The following is a 22261-nucleotide window of genomic DNA, read 5'->3' as shown; positions in this document are numbered from 1 at the left end:
TCTCCTTGTACTAAGGTCATATCTGTTTATTTTCAATGGTCATGATTTCATTCCATGCTGCATATGTACCATTTTTCCATTATCCATTCATCAGTTAAAGTGTGTTTAGGTTGCTTCCATTCCTTAACTATTTTGAACAGAGCAGCAACGAATATGGCTGAGCAATTGTCTATAGAGTAGGATGTCCAGTCCTTTGGGCACATTCTGAGGACTGGAACAGCTAGCGTCACATGGAAGATTTATTTTTAAGTTTATGGGCATTCTCCACACTGACTTTCATACTGTTTGGACCATTCTGAAACCACACCAACAGTGAATGAGGGGCCTCCTTTCTCCACATCTCCTTCATCATTTGTTGTAGGTTGTTTGGTTGATCTTGTCATTATGACTAGGGTCATAATCAACTTTCAAAGTTGATTTGATTTATATTTCCTTAACTGTGTCTTAGCTAAGGTATCGAATGATGCAGCAATATACCAAGACCAAAAAGTAAACTGCAGAGGAAAGGTTTATTTGCTAGAACATCCACATCATTGTTAATGGAAGAAAGCCAAGACAGGAACTCAAACAGGGCAGGAAACTGGAGGCAGGAGATGATCCAGAGACTGTGGAGGGGAGTGCTTATTGTCTTGCCTAGTCTGCTTCCTTATAGAAGCCACTAGTACTATCCCAGTGATTGGACCACCCACTATGGGCTAGACCTCCACCCCCCCCATTGATCTACTGTTTGATATTATAGAGGCAATTTCTCAGTCAATGTTTCCTCATCTCAGATAATGAGAGTTTATGTCAAGTTGACATAAACCTAGCCAGCACAGCAAGATAAAATGGACATTTTAAAAAAAAATATTTCATAGCCATTTTTCTTTTGAGAACCCTCTATTCATCTTCATGACCTACTTTTGCCAGTGAATCACTTGATTATTCTTTGTTTTTTTTAGTTCTTTTTATATTCTGAATATTATTCGTACATCAGATATACAGCTGGAAAAAGTCTCTCTCATTAATGTATTTCCTTTTCATCAGGTTGATTGTTTTCTTAGCTGTGCAGAAGACTTTCAGTTTTTTTATTGGCTATTTTATGTGTTTACATTTAAAATTTTATCCCTTTATCCTGCTTCCCCTGTGCAAACCCTCTATCGTATCCCTCCTCCCTCTGCTTCTATGAGCATGCTTCCCCACCCAACAATCCACTCCTACCTCACCACCCTAGCATTACCCTACAATGGGGCATCTAGCCTTCATAGGACCATGGGCCTCTCCTCCCACTGATGCCTGACAAAGCCATCCTCTGCTACATATCTGCCATACTCTTTGGTTGGTGGTTTAGTTCCTGGGAGCTCTCAGGGGGTGGGGGGGTTCTGGCTGGTTATGAAGTCAATTTGGCAATTGCTGGCCTTAGTTCTTGGACAAATGGTGTCTTATTCAGAAAGCCCGCTCCTACACGTTTATCATCTGTATCATGTGCACTGTTTGTTTTCTTCTAGCAGGTTTTGTGTTTCAGGTTTCACACTTCAGTCATTGGTCTAGTTGGAGTTAGTTTCTGTGCAAGGTAATAGATAATTTCATTCTTCTGCATATGGACATGCAGCTTTTCCAGCATTATTTCTTGAAGAAGCTTTCTTTTCTCCAGCTTATGTTTATGGCATTGCCAAAGGAATTTGATAGATGACACAGAGAGAAGCAAAACAGCTATGAACACAGCATGTTTGAAGAAGGCATCAAAAATACAGACAAAAATATCCTTTTGATCAAATTATGGGGGCAAAACTAAATATGCTCCCACAGAGAATGAAATTAGATCCCCATCTCTCACCCTGCACAAAAATCAATTGAAATCACAGTCAATATATTAACTTAAACCCCACTAAAATTAGGAAACACTGAAAATACTAAAGGAAACAGGGAAAATACTTCAAGACAAAGGTTGCATTTTTTACTAGAACCCAAGCAGCAAATCACAGTGGCCTTGGGGTATAAAAAGTATGATTATACAAAATTTTAAATGCTTCAGAAAATCAGAAGTATCCTTTATCATGTATATGTGTAATGCTTGCATATGTGCACATAAGGAGAAGGTTGAAGATGGGCTGCACTCAGAAATATAGCAGATTCTCAAGGGGAACTGGCTTCCCAAAATGGTAGGGCCTCCTGATCTGCTCAGCTTGAGAAATTCTACAAAGCAAATAAATGCCATTCCAGCCATAGGAAAATCTTCCCAGGTACTTTCTCACATTTTTTGACACAAAACAGAAATTGTTTATTAAAAAAGTAAAGGTGTAGCAACCACAACATCAATGTATTCTATTAAAAAACAAGCACAAGAAAATATCTCAGTATTTACAAATGGGGTAAGGAGATATATCCTTAAATGAGATACAGCAAACTCAGTTGAAGAGCAAAATCCAAGGTCTTGCAAACTTTATATGCCTCAGTACAGGGGAACACCAGGGCCAAGAAGTGGGAGTGGCGGCTGGGTAGGGGAGTGGGGAGGTGGGTATGGGGGCTTTTGGGATAGCATTGGAAATGTAAATGAAGAAAATACCTAATAAATAAAAAAAAGAATGATCGTGTGACAAAATAAATAAATAAATAAATAAATTATACAGTTGGTATTTTCTTACTACTCTATGCTTGATCCTGTTTTAATTTACTTTTTACTTTTCAAGTTTCTGAAACATTCCCTTTTAGCTGTGTTTAATATATGCTGTCTATTGTTGGATTTTCTCACAGTTTTAAGGAAACATCCAACTCAAGCTAGGAGCCAGTGCAAGTCATTCAGAATTGGAAATGATACACACAAAGTTTTATATATTCTTTCTGGCATTGTCCCTTGAGTTTTAGGTATGTATCTGAATCATGGTATATACATGGTACTAGATATTGTTTGGGATCAATCATGCCTCCAATTTTAACCAATACTAAGTCAGGTTCCCTTCTCCGTAACTGTAATTAGTAGAGTGCTAAGGCTGTTGCACAGACAAAACAACTTTGATTCAAAGAACCAGAGATTCCGAGAAGATCTTAAAGTCAAATTATGGCTTCGAAGATGAGAATTGTTCTTAAGTTAATGTGAGTGTGGATCAGCAATTGCTGAATGAAAATCCCATTCTAGCTCTTCCTGAAGAACGTCCCTGTTTGGAGTTTGCCAAAAGATGTATAAATGATTGTGCTAGCTGATGAATGTGGAGAATTTTAGCACCATTCAGTTCTCCATGTCACGGAATGTGGCCCCCTTGGGAGGCAGGCAGCAACAGAAGAAACCAGTCAATTATCAAGAAGAAAATAGACAATGCAGGCATTTAGAAAACCAGCTAATTTTACCTGCTGCCAACTCTCAGATAAGAAGCAAGCACACAATCACCTAAAACAGAGGTAGTGCTTAATATTTTCTAAGTGTTTAAATGTTTCCACTTACTAATGATTACCTCTTCGAATAGTTGTAAAAAACAAAATGAAATATATTACTGGGATTTAAAATAAATTTTCTATTTGATTCTGACAATTGCATCATTTTCCTCCTGTTTCTGTATATAATTAATTAAAGATTAAGGGTTCTGTTATCAAAAAGGTTTTAATGGTTATATTATTAAAGTACTAAGAGAAAATTATTTCTAACAAAATGCTTTTTATTTCACTAATTAAATAATTTTATTTTTACACTTGAGGAAAATAGAGGGGGAAAATAATTTTAAGGATTCCGACATGAGCAATTCAGAGGATAAGGTCATGCAATTATAAAATCCTAACCATTGAGGGAAGATATTTGCAAATAAGGCTGCACTTACCTCCCTTCTCTCTCATGCCCTGTCCTTGATTATTTTCAACCTAGTTTGATTCAGCCCTTATCCATGTGGCCTGCTCTGGATAATGGAAGAGTAGCATGTGTTAGTTACATAAGCAATGGTTGTAAAAGTACTTACACTCGGACACTCGCCAGCTACCCACAACACCCGCCACAGGATCTTAAGACTTCTGGTGAGTGGAACACAGCTTCTGCTCCAATCCAATTGCGCGCAGGACCTGAGACTGCATTAGTTAGGGAAGCAGAAACCAGCCTGAGTAGGGCCACAGGCCTCATCCGGCTGGAACAGCACCAGTGTAGCTAGAGCTCAGGGTCGGCTGACACCTGCCAGCTACCCACGACCCCCGCCACAGGATTTTGAGACTGCTGGTGAGTGGAACACAGCTTCTGCTCCAGTCCAATCACGCTGGACCTGAGACTGCTCTGGTTGGGGAGGCAGAAATCCGGCCTACATAGGGCCACAAGCCTCTTCCGGTCAGAAAAGCACCAGGGTAGCTAGGGCGCAGGGTCGGCTGACACTCCCCAGCTAACCACAACACCTGCCACAGGATCTTAAGACTTCTGGTGAGTGGAACACAGCTCCTGCTCCAATCCAATTGTGCGCGGGACCTGAGACTGCATTAGTTAGGGAAGCAGAAACCGGCCTGAGTAGGGCCACAGGCCTCATCCTGCCAGAACAGCACCAGTGTAGCTAGAGCGCAGGGTCGGCTGACACCCGCCAGCTACCCACGACCCCCGCCACAGGATTTTGATACTGCTGGTGAATGGAACACAGCTTCTGCTCCAATCTTTAAACAGTGACAACGACAACAACTAACCCCAGAGATTACCAGATGGCGAAAGGTAAACGTAATAATCTTACTAACAGAAACCAAGACCACTCACCATCATCAGAACCCAGCACTCCCACTTCGCCCAGTCCAGGGCACCCCAACACACCGGAAAAGCTAGACACGGATCTAAAAGCATATCTCCTGATGATGGTAGAGGACTTCAAGAAGGACTTTAATAACACACTTAAAGAAATACAAAGGAACACTGGTAAACAGGTAGAAGACAATAAAGAGGAAGCACAAAAATCCCTTAAAGAATTGCAGGAGAACACTGCTAAAGAGTTACAAATCCTTAAAGAAAAACAGGATAACCTAATCAAACAGGTAGAAGTCCTTAATGAAAAACAAGAAAACACATCCAAACAGATGATGGAAATGAACATAACCATACTAGACCTAAAAAGGGAAGTAGACACAATAAAGAAAACCCAAAATGAGGCAACACTGGAGATAGAAACCCTAGGAAAGAAATCTGGAACCATAGATATGAGCATCAGCAACAGAATACAAGAGATGGAAGAGAGAATCTCAGGTGCATAAGATAACATAGAGAACATAGCACAACAATCAAGGAAAATGTAAAATGCAAAAAGATCCTAACTTAAAACATCCAAGAAATACAGGACACAATGAGAAGACCAAACCTACGGATAATAGGAGTAGATGAGAATGAAGATTTTCAACTCAAAGGACCAGCAAACATCTTCAACAAAATTATAGAAGAAAACTTCCCAAATCTAAAGAAAGAGATGCCCATGAACATACAAGAAGCCTACAGAACTCCAAATAGACTGGACCAGAAAAGAAATACCTCCCGACACATAATAATCAGAACAACAAATGCTCTAAATAAAGATAGAATACTAAAAGCAGTAAGAGAAAAAGGCCAAGTAACATATAAAGGCAAGCCTATCAGAATTACACCAGATTTTTCACCAGAGACAATGAAAGCCAGAAGATCCTGGACAGATGTTATACAGACACTAAAAGAACACAAATTCCAGCCCAGGCTACTATACCCAGCCAAACTCTCAATTAACATAGATGGAGAAACCAAAGTATTCCACGACAAAACCAAATTCACACATTATCTCTCCACGAATCCAGCCCTTCAAAGGATAATAACAGAAAAAAACCAATACAAGGACAGGAACCACGCCCTAGAAACAACAAGAAGGTAATCCCTCAACAAACCTAAAAGAAGACAGCCACAAGAACAGAATGCCAACTTTAACAACAAAAATAACAGGAAACAACAATGACTTTTCCTTAATATCTCTTAATATCAATGGACTCAACTCCCCAATAAAAAGACATAGACTAACAAACTGGCTACACAAACAAGACCCAACATTTTGCTGCTTACAGGAAACTCATCTCAGAGAAAAAGATAGACACTACCTCAGAATGAAAGGCTGGAAAACAATTTTCCAAGCAAATGGTATGAAGAAACAAGCTGGAGTAGCCATTCTAATATCTGATAAGATTGACTTCCAACCCAAAGTCATTAAAAAAGACAGGGAGGGACACTTCATACTCATCAAAGGTAAAATCCTCCAAGAGGAACTATCAATCCTGAATATCTATGCTCCAAATACAAAGGCAGCCACATTCATTAAAGAAACTTTAGTAAATCTCAAAGCACACATTGCACCTCATACAATAATAGTGGGAGACTTCAACACACCACTTTCACCAATGGACAGATCGTGGAAACAGAAACTAAACAGGAACACAGTGAAACTAACAGAAGTTATGAATCAAATGGATCTGGCAGATATCTACAGAACATTCTATCCTAAAACAAAAGAATATACCTTCTTCTCAGCACCTCATGGTACTTTCTCCAAAATTGACCACATAATTGGTCACAAAACAGGCCTCAACAGATACAAAAATATTGAAATTGTCCCATGCATCCTATCAGATCACCATGGACTAAGGCTGATCTTCAATAACAAAATAAATAATAGAAAGCCAACCTTCACGTGGAAACTGAACAACACTCTTCTCAATGATACCTTGGTCAAGGAAGGAATAAAGAAGGAAATTAAGGACTTTTTAGAGTGCAATGAAAATGAAGCCACAACATACCCAAACTTATGGGACGCAATGAAAGCATTTCTAAGAGGAAAACTCATAGCTCTGAGTGCCTCCAAAAGGAAACTAGAGAGAGCACACATTAGCAGCTTGACAACATACCTAAAAGCACTAGAACAAAAGGAAGCAAATTCACCCAAGAGGAGTAGACGGCAGGAAATAATCAAACTCAGGGGAGAAATCAACCAAGTGGAAACAAGAAGAACTATTCAAAGAATCAACCAATCAAGGAGCTGGTTCTTTGAGAAAATCAACAAGATAGATAAACCCTTAGCCAGACTCACTAGAGGGCACAGGGAAAGCATCCTAATTAACAAAATCAGAAATGAAAAAGGAGACATAACAACAGATCCTGAAGACATCCAAAACACCATCAGATCCTTCTACCAAAGGCTATACCCAACAAAACTGGAGAACCTGGATGAAATGGAGAAGTTCCTAGACAGATACCAGGTACCAAAGTTGAATCAAGATCAGGTTAATGATCTAAACAGCCCTATATCCCCCAAAGAAATAGAAGCAGTCATTAATAGTCTCCCAACTAAAAAAAGCCCAGGACCAGATGGGTTTAGTGCAGAGTTCTATCAGACCTTCAAAGAAGATCTAATCCCAGTTCTTCACAAACTATTCCACAAAATAGAAACAGAAGGTACTCTACCCAACTCATTCTATGAAGCCACAATTACTCTGATACCTAAACCACAAAAAGACCCAACAAAGATAGAAAACTTCAGACCAATATCCCTTATGAATATTGATGCAAAAATCCTCAATAAAGTTCTTGCTAACCGAAACCAAGAACACATCAAAACAATCATCCATCCTGACCAAGTAGGTTTCATCCCAGGGATGCAGGGATGGTTCAATATACGGAAATCCATCAACGTAATCCAGTATATAAACAAACTCAAAGACAAAAACCACATGGTCATCTCCTTAGATGCGGAAAAAGCATTTGACAAGATCCAACACCCATTCATGATAAAAGTCTTGGAAAGATCAGGAATTCAAGGCCCATACCTAAACATGATAAAAGCAATCTACAGCAAACCAGTAGCCAACATCAAAGTAAATGGTGAGAAGCTTGAAGCAATCCCTCTAAAATCAGGGACTAGACAAGGCTGTCCACTTTCTCCATACCTATTCAACATTGTACTTGAAGTCCTAGCCAGAGCAATTCGACAACAAAAGGAGATCAAAGGGATACAAATTGGAAAAGATGAAGTCAAAATATCACTTTTTGCAGATGATATGATAGTATATATAAGTGACCCTAAAAATTCCACCAGAGAACGCCTAAGCCTGATAAACAGCTTCGGTGAAGTAGCTGGATATAAAATTAACTCAAAAAAATCAATGGCCTTTCTCTACAAAAAGAATAAACAGGCTGAGAAAGAAATTAGGGAAACAACACCCTTCTCAAAAGTCACAAATAATATAAAATATCTTGGCGTGACTCTAACTAAGGAAGTGAAAGATCTGTATAATAAAAACTTCAAGTCTCTGAAGAAAGAAATTATAGAAGATCTCAGAAGATGGAAAGATCTCCCATGCTCATGGATTGGCAGGATCAACATTGTAAAAATGGCTATCTTGCCAAAAGCAATCTACAGATTCAATGCAATCCCCATCAAAATTCCAAATCAATTCTTCAAGGAATTAGAAAGTGCAATCTGCAAATTCATCTGGAATAACAAAAAACCTAGGATAGCAAAAACTCTCCTCAAGGATAAAAGAACCTCTGGTGGAATCACCATGCCGGACCTAAAGCTCTACTACAGAGCAATTGTGATAAAAACTGCATGGTACTGGTATAGTGACAGACAAATAGACCAATGGAATAGAATTGAAGACCCAGAAATGAACCCACACACCTATGGTCACTTGATCTTCGACAAGGGAGCTAAAAACATCCAGTGGAAGAAAGACAGCATTTTCAACAAATGGTGCTGGCACAACTGGTTGTTAACATGTAGAAGAATGCGAATCGATCCATTCCTATCTCCTTGTACTAAGGTCAAGTCTAAGTGGATCAAGGAACTTCACATAAAACCAGAGACACTGAAACTTATAGAGGAGAAAGTGGGGAAAAGCCTTGAAGATATGGGCACAGGGGAAAAATTCCTGAATAGAACAGTAATGGCTTGTGCTGTAAGATCGAGAATTTTTTAATAGCTGAGTAGTACTCCATTGTGTAAATGTACCATAATTTCTGTATCCATTCCTCTGTTGAGGGACATCTGGGTTCTTTCCAGCTTCTGGCTATTATAAATAGGGCTGCTATGAACATAGTGGAGCATGTGTCCTTTTTACCGGTTGGGACATCTTCTGGATATATGCCCAGGAGAGGCACCGCTGGATCCTCCGGTAGTACTATGTCCAATTTTCTGAGGAACCGCCAGACTGATTTCCAGAGTGGTTGTACAAGCTTGCAATCCCACCAACAATGGAGGAGTGTTCCACTTTCTCCACATCCTCGCCAGCATCTGCTGTCACCTGAATTTTTGATCTTAGCCATTCTGAATGGTGTGAGGTGGAATCTCAGGGTTGTTTTGATTTGCATTTCCCTGATGATTAAGGATGTTGAACATTTTTTCAGGTGCTTCTCTGCCATTCGGTATTCCTCAGGTGAGAATTCTTTGTTCAGTTCTGAGCCCCATTTTTTAATGGGGTTATTTGACTTTCTGGAGTCCACCTTCTTGAGTTCTTTATATATATTGGATATTAGTCCCTTATCTGATTTAGGATAGGTGAAGATCCTTTCCCAATCTGTTGGTGGTTTTTTTGTCTTATTGATGGTGTCTTTAGCCTTGCAGAAGCTTTGTAGTTTCATGAGGTCCCACTTGTCAATTCTCGATCTTACAGCACAAGCCATTACTGTTCTATTCAGGAATTTTTCCCCTGTGCCCATATCTTCAAGGCTTTTCCCCACTTTCTCCTCTATAAGTTTCAGTGTCTCTGGTTTTATGTGAAGTTCCTTGATCCACTTAGACTTGACCTTAGTACAAGGAGATAGGAATGGATCGATTCGCATTCTTCTACATGTTAACAACCAGTTGTGCCAGCACCATTTGTTGAAAATGCTGTCTTTCTTCCACTGGATGTTTTTAGCTCCCTTGTCGAAGATCAAGTGACCATAGGTGTGTGGGTTCATTTCTGGGTCTTCAATTCTATTCCATTGGTCTATTTGTCTGTCACTATACCAGTACCATGCAGTTTTTATCACAATTGCTCTGTAGTAGAGCTTTAGGTCCGGCATGGTGATTCCACCAGAGGTTCTTTTATCCTTGAGGAGAGTTTTTGCTATCCTAGGTTTTTTGTTATTCCAGATGAATTTGCAGATTGCACTTTCTAATTCCTTGAAGAATTGATTTGGAATTTTGATGGGGATTGCATTGAATCTGTAGATTGCTTTTGGCAAGATAGCCATTTTTACAATGTTGATCCTGCCAATCCATGAGCATGGGAGATCTTTCCATCTTCTGAGATCTTCTATAATTTCTTTCTTCAGAGACTTGAAGTTTTTATTATACAGATCTTTCACTTCCTTAGTTAGAGTCACGCCAAGATATTTTATATTATTTGTGACTATTGAGAAGGGTGTTGTTTCCCTAATTTCTTTCTCAGCCTGTTTATTCTTTGTGTAGAGAAAGGCCATTGATTTGTTTGAGTTAATTTTATATCCAGCTACTTCACCGAAGCTGTTTATCAGGCTTAGGAGTTCTCTGGTGGAATTTTTAGGGTCACTTATATATACTATCATATCATCTGCAAAAAGTGATATTTTGACTTCATCTTTTCCAATTTGTATCCCTTTGATCTCCTTTTGTTGTCGAATTGCTCTGGCTAGGACTTCAAGTACAATGTTGAATAGGTATGGAGAAAGTGGACAGCCTTGTCTAGTCCCTGATTTTAGAGGGATTGCTTCAAGCTTCTCACCATTTACTTTGATGTTGGCTACTGGTTTGCTGTAGATTGCTTTTATCATGTTTAGGTATGGGCCTTGAATTCCTGATCTTTCCAAGACTTTTATCATGAATGGGTGTTGGATCTTGTCAAATGCTTTTTCCGCATCTAAGGAGATGACCATGTGGTTTTTGTCTTTGAGTTTGTTTATATACTGGATTACGTTGATGGATTTCCGTATATTGAACCATCCCTGCATCCCTGGGATGAAACCTACTTGGTCAGGATGGATGATTGTTTTGATGTGTTCTTGGATTCGGTTAGCAAGAACTTTATTGAGGATTTTTGCATCAATATTCATAAGGGATATTGGTCTGAAGTTTTCTATCTTTGTTGGGTCTTTTTGTGGTTTAGGTATCAGAGTAATTGTGGCTTCATAGAATGAGTTGGGTAGAGTACCTTCTGTTTCTATTTTGTGGAATAGTTTGTGAAGAACTGGGATTAGATCATCATTGAAGGTCTGATAGAACTCTGCACTAAACCCATCTGGTCCTGGGCTTTTTTTAGTTGGGAGACTATTAATGACTGCTTCTATTTCTTTGGGGGATATAGGGCTGTTTAGATCATTAACCTGATCTTGATTCAACTTTGGTACCTGGTATCTGTCTAGGAACTTCTCCATTTCATCCAGGTTCTCCAGTTTTGTTGAGTATAGCCTTTGGTAGAAGGATCTGATGGTGTTTTGGATGTCTTGAGGATCTGTTGTTATGTCTCCTTTTTCATTTCTGATTTTGTTAATTAGAATGCTTTCCCTGTGCCCTCTAGTGAGTCTGGCTAAGGGTTTATCTATCTTGTTGATTTTCTCAAAGAACCAGCTCCTTGATTGGTTGATTCTTTGAATAGTTTTTCTTGTTTCCACTTGGTTGATTTCACCCCTGAGTTTGATTATTTCCTGCCGTCTACTCCTCTTGGGTGAGTTTGCTTCCTTTTGTTCTAGTGCTTTTAGGTGTGTTGTCAAGCTGCTAATGTGTGCTCTCTCTAGTTTCCTTTTGGAGGCACTCAGAGCTATGAGTTTTCCTCTTAAAAATGCTTTCATTGCGTCCCATAAGTTTGGGTATGTTGTGGCTTCATTTTCATTGAACTCTAAAAAGTCCTTAATTTCTTTCTTTATTCCTTCCTTGACCAAGGTATCATTGAGAAGAGTGTTGTTCAGTTTCCACGTGAAGGTTGGCTTTCTATTATTTATTTTGTTATTGAAGATCAGCCTTAGTCCATGGTGATCTGATAGGATGCATGGGACAATTTCAATATTTTTATATCTGTTGAGGCCTGTTTTGTGACCAATTATGTGGTCAATTTTGGAGAAGGTACCATGAGGTGCTGAGAAGAAGGTATATCCTTTTGTTTTAGGATAGAATGTTCTGTAGATATCTGCCAGATCCATTTGATTCATAATTTCTGTTAGTTTGACTGTGTCCCTGTTTAGTTTCTGTTTCCATGATCTGTCCATTGGTGAAAGTGGTGTGTTGAAGTCTCCCACTATTATTGTATGAGGTGCAATGTGTGCTTTGAGCTTTACTAAAGTTTCTTTAATGAATGTGGCTGCCTTTGTATTTGGAGCATAGATATTCAGGATTGATAGTTCCTCTTGGAGGATTTTACCTTTGATGAGTATGAAGTGTCCCTCCCTGTCTTTTTTAATGACTTTGGGTTGGAAGTCAATCTTATCAGATATTAGAATGGCTACTCCAGCTTGTTTCTTCATGCCATTTGCTTGGAAAATTGTTTTCCAGCCTTTCATTCTGAGGTAGTGTCTATCCTTTTCTCTGAGATGAGTTTCCTGTAAGCAGCAAAATGTTGGGTCTTGTTTGTGTAGCCAGTTTGTTAGTCTATGTCTTTTTATCGGGGAGTTGAGTCCATTGATATTAAGAGATATTAAGGAAAAGTAATTGTTGTTTCCTGTTATTTTTGATGTTAAAGTTGGCATTTTGTTCTTGTGGCTGTCTTCTTTTAGGTTTGTTGAGGGATTACCTTCTTGTTGTTTCTAGAGCGTGGTTCCTGTCCTTGTATTGGTTTTTTTCTGTTATTATCCTTTGAAGGGCTGGATTCGTGGAGAGATAATGTGTGAATTTGGTTTTGTCGTGGAATACTTTGGTTTCTCCATCTATGTTAATTGAGAGTTTGGCTGGGTATAGTAGCCTGGGCTGGAATTTGTGTTCTTTTAGTGTCTGTATAACATCCGTCCAGGATCTTCTGGCTTTCATAGTCTCTGGTGAAAAGTCTGGTGTAATTCTGATAGGCTTGCCTTTATATGTTACTTGGCCTTTTTCTCTTACTGCTTTTAGTATTCTATCTTTATTTAGAGCATTTGTTGCTCTGATTATTATGTGTCGGGAGGTATTTCTTTTCTGGTCCAGTCTATTTGGAGTTCTGTAGGCTTCTTGTATGTTCATGGGCATCTCTTTCTTTAGATTTGGGAAGTTTTCTTCTATAATTTTGTTGAAGATGTTTGCTGGTCCTTTGAGTTGAAAATCTTCATTCTCATCCACTCCTATTATCCTTAGGTTTGGTCTTCTCATTATGTCCTGTATTTCTTGGATGTTTTGAGTTAGGATCTTTTTGCATTTTACATTTTCCTTGATTGTTGTGCCGATGTTCTCTATGGAATCTTCTGCACCTGAGATTCTCTCTTCCATCTCTTGTATTCTGTTGCTGATGCTCGTATCTATGGTTCCAGATTTCTTTCTTAGGGTTTCTATCTCCAGTGTTGCCTCATTTTGGGTTTTCTTTATTGTGTCTACTTCCCTTTTTAGGTCTAGTATGGTTTTGTTCATTTCCATCATCTGTTTGGATGTGTTTTCCTGTTTTTCTGTAAGGACTTCTACCTGTTTGATTATGTTATCATGTTTTTCTTTAAGGATTTGTAACTCTTTAGCAGTGTTCTCCTGCAATTCTTTAAGGGATTTTTGTGCTTCCTCTTTATTGTCTTCTGCCTTTTTATCAGTGTTCTCCTGCATTTCTTTAAGTGTGTTATTAAAGTCCTTCTTGAAGTCCTCTATCATCATCAGGAGATATGCTTTTAAATCCGTGTCTAGCTTTTCCGGTGTGTTGGGGTGCCCTGGACTGGGCGAAGTGGGGGTGCTGGGTTCTGATGATGGTGAGCGGTCTTGGTTCCTGTTAGTAAGATTATTACGTTTACCTTTCGCCATCTGGTAATCTCTGGGGTTAGTTGTTATCGTTGTCACTATTTAAAGATTGGAGCAGAAGCTGTGTTCCACTCACCAGCAGTCTCTAAATCCTGCGGTGGGGGTCGTGGGTAGCTGACGGTACCCCGGTGCTGGTCCAGCCGGAAGAGGCCTGTGGTCCTACTCAGGCCGTTTTTCTGCTTCCCTAACTAATGCAGTCTCTGGTCCCGTGTGCAATTGGATTGGAGCAGAAGCTGTGTTCCACTCTCCAGAAGTCTTAAGATCCTGTGGTGGGTGTTGTGGGTAGCTGGTGAGTGTCAGCCGACCCTGTGCCCCAGCTGCCCCGGTGCTTTTCTGACCAGAAGAGGGTTGTGGCCTTATGTAGGCCGGATTTCTCTCTCCCCAACCAGAGCAGTCTCAGGTCCCGCGTGATTGGACTGGAGCAGAAGCTGTGTTCCACTCACCAGCAGTCCCAAAATCCTGCGGCGGGGGTCGTGGGTAGCTGGCGGGTGTCAGGCAACCCTGTGCTCCCGCTACCCCGGCGCTGATCCAGCCGGATGAGGCCTGTGGTCCTACTCAGGCCGGTTTCTGCTTCCCTAACTAATGCAGTCTCAGGTCCCGCGCAATTGGATTGGAGCAGAAGCTGTGCTCCACTCACCAGAAGTCTTAAGATCCTGTGGCGGGTGTTGTGGGGAGCTGGCGAGTGTCAGCAGACCCTGCGCCCCAGCTGCCCCAGTGCTTTTCTGACTGGAAGAGGGTTGTGGCCCTATGTAGGCCGGATTTCTCTCTCCCCAACCAGAGCAGTCTCAGGTCCCGCGCGATTGGACTGGAGCAGAAGCTGTGTTCCACTCACCAGCAGTCCCAAAATCCTGCGGCGGGGGTCGTGGGTAGCTGGCGGGTGTCAGGCAACCCTGCGCTCCCACTACCCCAGCGCTGATCAGGCCGGATGAGGCCTGTGGTCCTACTCAGGCCGGTTTTCTGCTTCCCTAACTAATGCAGTCTCAGGTCCCGCGCAATTGGACTGGAGCTGAAGCTGTGTTCCACTCACCAGCAGTCCCAAAATCCTGCGGCGGGGGTCGTGGGTAGCTGGCGGGTGTCAGGCAACCCTGCGCTCCCGCTACCACGGTGCTCATCCCGCCGGATGAGGCCTGTGGCCCTACTCAGGCCGGTTTCTGCTTCCCTAACTAATGCAGTCTCAGGTCCCGCGCAATTGGATTGGAGCAGAAGCTGTGTTCCACTCACCAGCAGTCCCAAGATCCTGCGGCGGGGGTCGTGGGTAGCTGGCGGGTGTCAGGCAACCCTGCGCTACCGCTACCCCGGCGCTGATCCAGCCGGATGAGGCCTGTGGTCCTACTCAGGCCGGTTTCTGCTTCCCTAACTAATGCAGTCTCAGGTACCGCGCAATTGGATTGGAGCAGAAGCTGTGCTCCACTCACCAGAAGTCTTAAGATCCTGTGGCGGGTGTTGTGGGGAGCTGGCGAGTGTCAGCAGACCCTGCGCCCCAGCTGTCCCAGTGCTTTTCTGACCGGAAGAGGGTTGTGGCCCTATGTAGGCCGGATTTCTCTCTCCCCAACCAGAGCAGTCTCAGGTCCAGCGCGATTGGCCCTTTGTATTTCTTTAAGTGTGTTATTAAAGTCCTTCTTGAAGTCTTCTACCATCATCATGAGATATGCTTTTAGATCCATGTCTAGCTTTTCCGGTGTGTTGGGGTGCCCTGGAGAGGGCAAAGTGGGAGTGCTGGGTTCTGATGATGGTGAGTGGTCTTGGTTTCTGTTAGTAAGATTATTACATTTACCTTTCGCCATCTGGTAATCTCTGGGGTTAGTTGTTGTCGTTGTCACTGTTTAAAGATTGGAGCAGAAGCTGTGTTCCACTCACCAGCAGTCTCAAAATCCTGTGGCTGGGGTGCTGGGTAGCTGGCGGGTGTCAGCCGACCCTGCGCTCTAGCTACCCTGGTGCTGGTCCGGCCAGAAGAGGCCTGTGGTCCTACTCAGGCTGGTTTTCTGCTTCCCTAACTAATGCAGTCTCAGGTCCCGCGCGCAATTGGATTGGAGCAGAAGCTGTGTTCCACTCACCAGAAGTCTTAAGATCCTGTGGCGGGTGTTGTGGGTATCTAGCGATTGTCAGCCGACCCTGCACCCTAGCTACCCTGGCGCTTTTCTGACCGGAGAGGCTTGTGGCCCTACTGAGGGCGGATTTCTGCCTCCCCAACCAAAGCAGTCTCAGGTCCCGCGTGATTGGACTGGAGCAGAAGCTGTGTTCCACTCACCAGCAGTCTCAAAATCCTGTGGCGGGGGTCCTGGGTAGCTGGCGGGTGTCAGCCGACCCTGCGCTCTAGCTACCCTCCAGAAAGTTCTTAATTTCTTTCTTTATTCCTTCCTTGACCAAGGTATCATTGAGAAGAGTGTTGTTTAGTTTCCACGTGTGTGTTGGCTTTCTATTATTTATTTTGTTATAGAAGATCAGTCTTAGTCCATGGTGATCTGATAGGGTGCATGGGATAATTTCAATATTTTTGTAAATATTGAGGCTTGTTTTGTGACCAATTATGTGGTTAATTTTAGAGAAGGTACCGTGAGGTGCTGAGAAGAAGGTATATCCTTTCGTTTTAGGATAAAATGTTCTGTAGATATCTGTCAGATCCATTTGTTTCATAACCTCTGTTAGTTTCACTGTGTCCCTGTTTAGTTTCTGTTTCCATGATCTGTCCATTGGTGAAAGTGGTGTGTTGAAGTCTCCCACTATTATTGTGTGAGGTGCAATGTGTGCTTTGAGCTTTACTAAAGTATCTTTAATGAAAGAGGCTGCCCTTGTATTTGGAGCATAGATATTCAGAATTGAGAGTTCCTCTTGGAGGATTTTACCTTTAATGAGAATGAAGTGCCCTTCCTTGTCTTTTTTGATGACTTTGGGTTGGAAGTCAATCTTATCAGATATTATAATAGCTACTCTAGCTTGTTTCTTCCTACCATTTGCTTGGAAAATTGTTTTCCAGCCTTTCATTCTGAGGTAGTGTCTATCTTTTTCTCTGAGATGAGTTTCCTGTAAGCAGCAAGATGTTGGGTCCTGTTTCTGTAGCCAGCCTGTTAGTCTATGTCTTTTTATTGGGGAGTTGAGTCCATTGATATTAAGAGATATTAGGGAGAAGTAATGTGGCTTCCTTTTATATTTGTTGTTAGAGTTGGTGTTCTGTTTTTGTGGCTGCCTTCTTTTAGGTTTGTTGAGGGATTACCTTCTTGCTTTTTCTAGGACGTGGTTTCCGTCCTTGTATTGGTTTTTTTCTGTTATTATCCTTTGAAGTACTGGATTCGTGGAAAGATAATGTGTGAATTTGGTTTTATCGTGGAATACTTTGGTTTCTCCCTCTATGGTAATTGAGAGTTTGGCTGGGTATAGTAGCCTGGGCTGGAAATTGTGTTCTCTTAGTTTCTGTATAACATCTGTCTAGGCCCTTCTGGCTTTCATAGTCTCTGGTGAAAAATCCAGTGTAATTCTGATAGGCTTGCCTTTATATGTTACTTGACCTTTTTCCCTTACTGCTTTTAGTATTCTATCTTTATTTAGTGCATTTGTTGTTCTGATTATTATGTGTCGGAAGGAATTTCTTTTCTGGTCCAGTCTATTTGGAGTTCTGTAAGCTTCTTGTATGTTCATGGGCATCTCTTTCTTTAGGTTTGGGAAGTTTTCTTCTATAATTTTGTTGAATATATTTGCTGGTCCTTTGAGTTGAAAATCTTCATTCTCATCTACTCCTATTATCCGTAGGTTTGGTCTTCTCATTTTGTCCTGGATTTCCTGGATATTTTGAGTTAGGATCTTTTTGGATTTTGTATTTTCTTTGATTGTCGTGCCGATGTTCTCTATGGAGTCTTCTGCACCTGAGATTCTCTCTTCCATCTCTTGTATTCTGTTGCTGATGCTCGCATCTATGGTTCCAGATTTCTTTCCTAGTGTTTCTATCTCCAGTGTTGCCTCAATTTGGGTTTTCTTCATTGTTTCTACTTCCCTTTTTAGGTCTTGGATGGTTTTATTCAATTCCATCACCTGTTTGGTCTGGTTTTCCTGCAATTCTTTAATGGATTTTTGTGCTTCCTCTTTAATGTCTTCTACCTGTTTAGCAGTGTTCTCCTTCAATTCTTTAAGGGATTTTTGTGCTTCCTCTTTAATGTCTTCTACCTGTTTAGCAGTGTTCTCCTGCAATTCTTTAAGGGACTTTTGTGCTTCCTCTTTAATGTCTTCTATCTGTTTACCAGTGTTCTTTTGTATTTCTTTAAGTGAGTTATTAAAGTCCTTCTTGATGTCCTCTACCATCATCATGAGATATGCTTTTAGATCCGGGTCTAGCTTTTCCGGTGTGTTGGGGTGCCCTGGACTGGGCGAAGTGGTAGTGCTGGGTTCTGATGTTGGTGAGTGGTCTTGGTTTCTGTTAGTAAGTTCTTACGTTTACCTTTCGCCATCTGGTAATCTCTGGGGTTAGTTGTTATTGTTGTCACTGTTTAAATATTGGAGCGGACTCTGTGTTCCACTCACCAGAAGTCTCAAAATCCTGTGGCAGGTGTCGTGGGTAGCTGGCGGGTGTCAGCCGACCCTGCGCTCTAGCTACCCCTGTGCTGGTCAGACTGGAAGAGGCTTGTGTCCCTACTCAGGCCAGTTTTTTGCTTCCATAACTAATGCAGTCTCAGGTCCTGCATGCAATTGGACTGGAGCAGAAGCTGTGTTCCACTCACCAGAAGTCTTAAGATCCTGTGGCGGGTGTTGTGGGTAGCTGGCGAGGGTCAGCCGACCCTGTGCCCTAGCTACCCTGGTGCTGGTCTGAGCAGAAGAGGCTTGTGGCCCTACTCAGGCCGGTTTTCTGCCTCCCCAACCAAAGTAGTCTCAGGTCCCACGCGATTGGACTGGAGCAGAAGCTGTGTTCCACTCACCAGAATTCTCAAAATCCTGTGGCGGGTGTCGTGGGTAGCTGGCGGGTGTCAGCTGACCCTGCGCTCTAGCTACTCCGGTGCTGGTCAAACCGGAAGAGGCTTGTGGCCCTCAACTACTTGTTTTCATTTCTTTTCTTCAGAATGTCCTCATTTGTATCTAGTTGGATTTGCGGTAATGAATAAAACACCATGACCAAAAGCAACTTTCGGAAAAAGGACTTATTTTACTTATATTTGCAATGGTCCATTACTAAGGGAAATCATGAGATGAACTCAAGTAGGGTAGAAAACTAGAGTCAGGAGCTGATGCAAAGGCTATGGAGAGGTGCTGCTTACTGGCTTTGTCCCCCTGGTTTTCTCAGCCTACTTTCTTTTAAAAACTTAGAACCACCAGCCCAGAGTTGACATCACCCACAAATGGACTGGGCCCTCCACCATCATTCACAAAATAGGAAAATGTCCCACAGGCATGCCATCTTATGGAAGTATTTTACATGGAGGCTCCCTCCTCTCAAATGACGATAGATTGTGTCAAGTTGAGATAAAAACTAGCCATTACAATGTTTGCCTGACTTTGCTAATATAACACAAAACTTATGATTTTTTTGTTTTGCTTGCCTATATGTTTGAAATACTCTATTCAATAATCTTTCATTAAATAAATTATTAATGGCTGGTCATAGCATTAATATATGTATACACTAATACTTATTTTCTTACACAATTTCCTTATCTCACGTTTCAGTGTATCAAAAGTATGTGAAGTGCACTATGCTTTAAACTATTAACAGAAACACTACTATCTTTAGACTACTTTGTGGTCACTGCCATCTGTTGACTATAAATGCTGCTGTGGAATTGGGTTCCCTGGTCACAAAGAAAGGAAACCCTGTAGAGATAAAAATAATAGGAAAGTCTCTTACATTTTCTCTTGCTGAGGATATTATAAACAGCAGATCAGAGCCAGCATTTTAGAAAATAATGATGAGAAACACAGGACTTAAAGTTGTGCTGGATGCTTCATTTGAACCCCTAATGTACTCTCAATCAACTGGTATTCTGCTCTGTAACTCCTCTCCCACAAAGAAACTAACCAGTCTCTTACCCAGCTTAAGATTCAGTTCAATCAGTAGAAGCAGTAGCAGAAGATTGGAAGACACAAGGGGAACAAGAACAGGTCATTTAACTCTTCCCTTGCTGAGCTTGTTGCTGATCACACCCCTCTTCCAAAGGCAAATATCCTGTTTAAAAAAAAAAAAAATAAGAACCATGCTAGCAAACTGCTAAATGAGATCTTAAGAAACAGGTATACAGAGAAAATAGTCAATGTTGGGGCTCTATTAATGGAGGAGGTAGACTCTGCAGTTTATCCTCCAAGCAAATGATGACTCCAATCACAGCCATGGTTTTGGTACTGATACTTTTTTAGAACCAACTAAATAGAACATGTGATACCTATTTTGTAGCTTATTTTCCTCATTGTACAAAAGCTTTGTAGTCATCAAATCTGCCATGGTAGCATCCCCAAATAAAAGCTACCATAATGGCATATGAACAATTGCAAGATCTAGGAAATGAAAAGAAAGTTTACCAGAAATAGCTATAAGCCATGATCAAATTATTTTATCAGGAGTCTGGGCAGCATTTATGGGAGAAGATTTTTAAGATTTTAACAATGAAGCCAGGTGACAGCATCTCGATTCAAATCCACCAAGGCTATTGAAACATCCTGGCTTTATTTCTTCAGCCTCAGACTACACAATGAAACACACACACACATACACACACACACACACAAACACTGGAATGAATTCACTCTGGCTTCCTGATTTATGAAGTTAGGCTTCATATAGTAGTGAGGGTCAAATGGAAGCACTAAAAATACTTCCTAGGTCATATCATTATAAATAAAATAGAAATAGTTTTATATGAAATATTACACAAATCAAATTCCAACATTAAAACTTGAAAATATCAGTATAGCTATCCCTATTCTTATTTGACTTGAGAGTTTAGTCAGTACAAGATAGACCTTGGTAAATGACTATAGATCATCACAGACTTAATAATATAATGCATACATACACAACTGTGATTCTGGAAGTTTTAATTTTATACGAGCAAATAACTACATTCTCTGACCCCTGGTTTATAGCCATTGCTCTAACAAATAATTAGGTCATTCCTATCAGCAATGATGATCAGAAGCCATTTGCCTTCCCACAAGGGACAACAGTTTAACTAAGCATACTCAGGGATATATGCTCATATGTTCTTTTCCATAATAGATTCTGGAGGGTACTTGATCATTTTGATTTCCTGTAGAATATTCTTCTGATAAAGTATGATTATGACATTAAGGTAATTTGGCCTAGTGAATAGACATGCTAGTAAGTAGTAAGTAAGCAGCCAGGATATATATGTGCAGGGCAGAGGGTGGGTGATAATACCACAAAAATTCCAAACTGGCTACATCATTTACATTCCTTGGTGTGTGGAATCTTGAGTCTGGTGGGATATATCATCTCTAATGAGATCAACTAGTTCTCCTTACAGACTATCATAATGCTATTGTGTTTAATGCCAAATATATTTGGTTCTCATTTTTGAACACTTTAGTTTGGACCTGGATAAGGTGAAACTCTGACAGTAGTGCTTTTCTCTCAACAGACTAATATCATGTGTGTGTGAGAGCAAACAATAGAAATGCATCAAGCCTCCAATAGATCTCAGCAGCCCAACCTTTTGCCAACAACTCTATTTTTTGAAAAGATCTTGCCTGCTGCTAGATACTAGTAGAAAACTGAAAGCCTGACCAAGCTAACTGCCAACTATGAGCCAGGAGTTATTTACTCTATATTTCCATAAAATTGTATGTCACTGGAGAATACAGTTTTGAAATAGCATATACAATACTGAGTTGGATAAGTATAGAAATGGCATAAATAAACTCCTTGGCATATTGCCTTTAATCCACATATTGCCTTTAATCCACTTCATCTAGAGTTCTCTTTGATCAGAAAATGGGAAAGGTAAAAATTCAGATCTGGCTCACACATGGATCTACAGAGCACGCTAACATTAGATAGCAGTCAAATGCTATTACAATGTACAGTCCTAAACACAGGTAGGCTTGAAACGCATTCATAGATCATAGACTGTCAAGAGAGAACAAATCCAAGCCATAAACATAGTTGTCCACTTCCTTTAGCAACAGAGACAGATTATGGTATGGTTCTACAGTGGTTCAAGTTGATTGACTATTAAGTGGGTTCGCTACTGAGAGGCTTAGAATGAGTAAGGCTGAAAACTGAGTCGCAATGAAGAAAGTGCATAGGAGTAAGGGTTCACGAATAGAAAGAAAGTTTGAAGATATTTACAAGCCAATAAATGCCTCACAGAGGTTTTACTTCATAAGTGGGTCAGGCCAGTGATTCAGTGTACAAGGTTAACTCTTCTGTGCACACCTGTTGGTCACTTTCTTCAAACACTTTCTCCTTATGGAGCATT

Source organism: Mus caroli, unplaced genomic scaffold (assembly GCF_978045245.1).
Source record: "Mus caroli unplaced genomic scaffold, Mus_caroli_1 scaffold_5, whole genome shotgun sequence".
Lineage (NCBI taxonomy): Eukaryota > Metazoa > Chordata > Mammalia > Rodentia > Muridae > Mus > Mus caroli.
The sequence above is the reverse complement of the archived record's forward strand: the minus strand, read 5'-3'. Positions refer to the sequence as shown.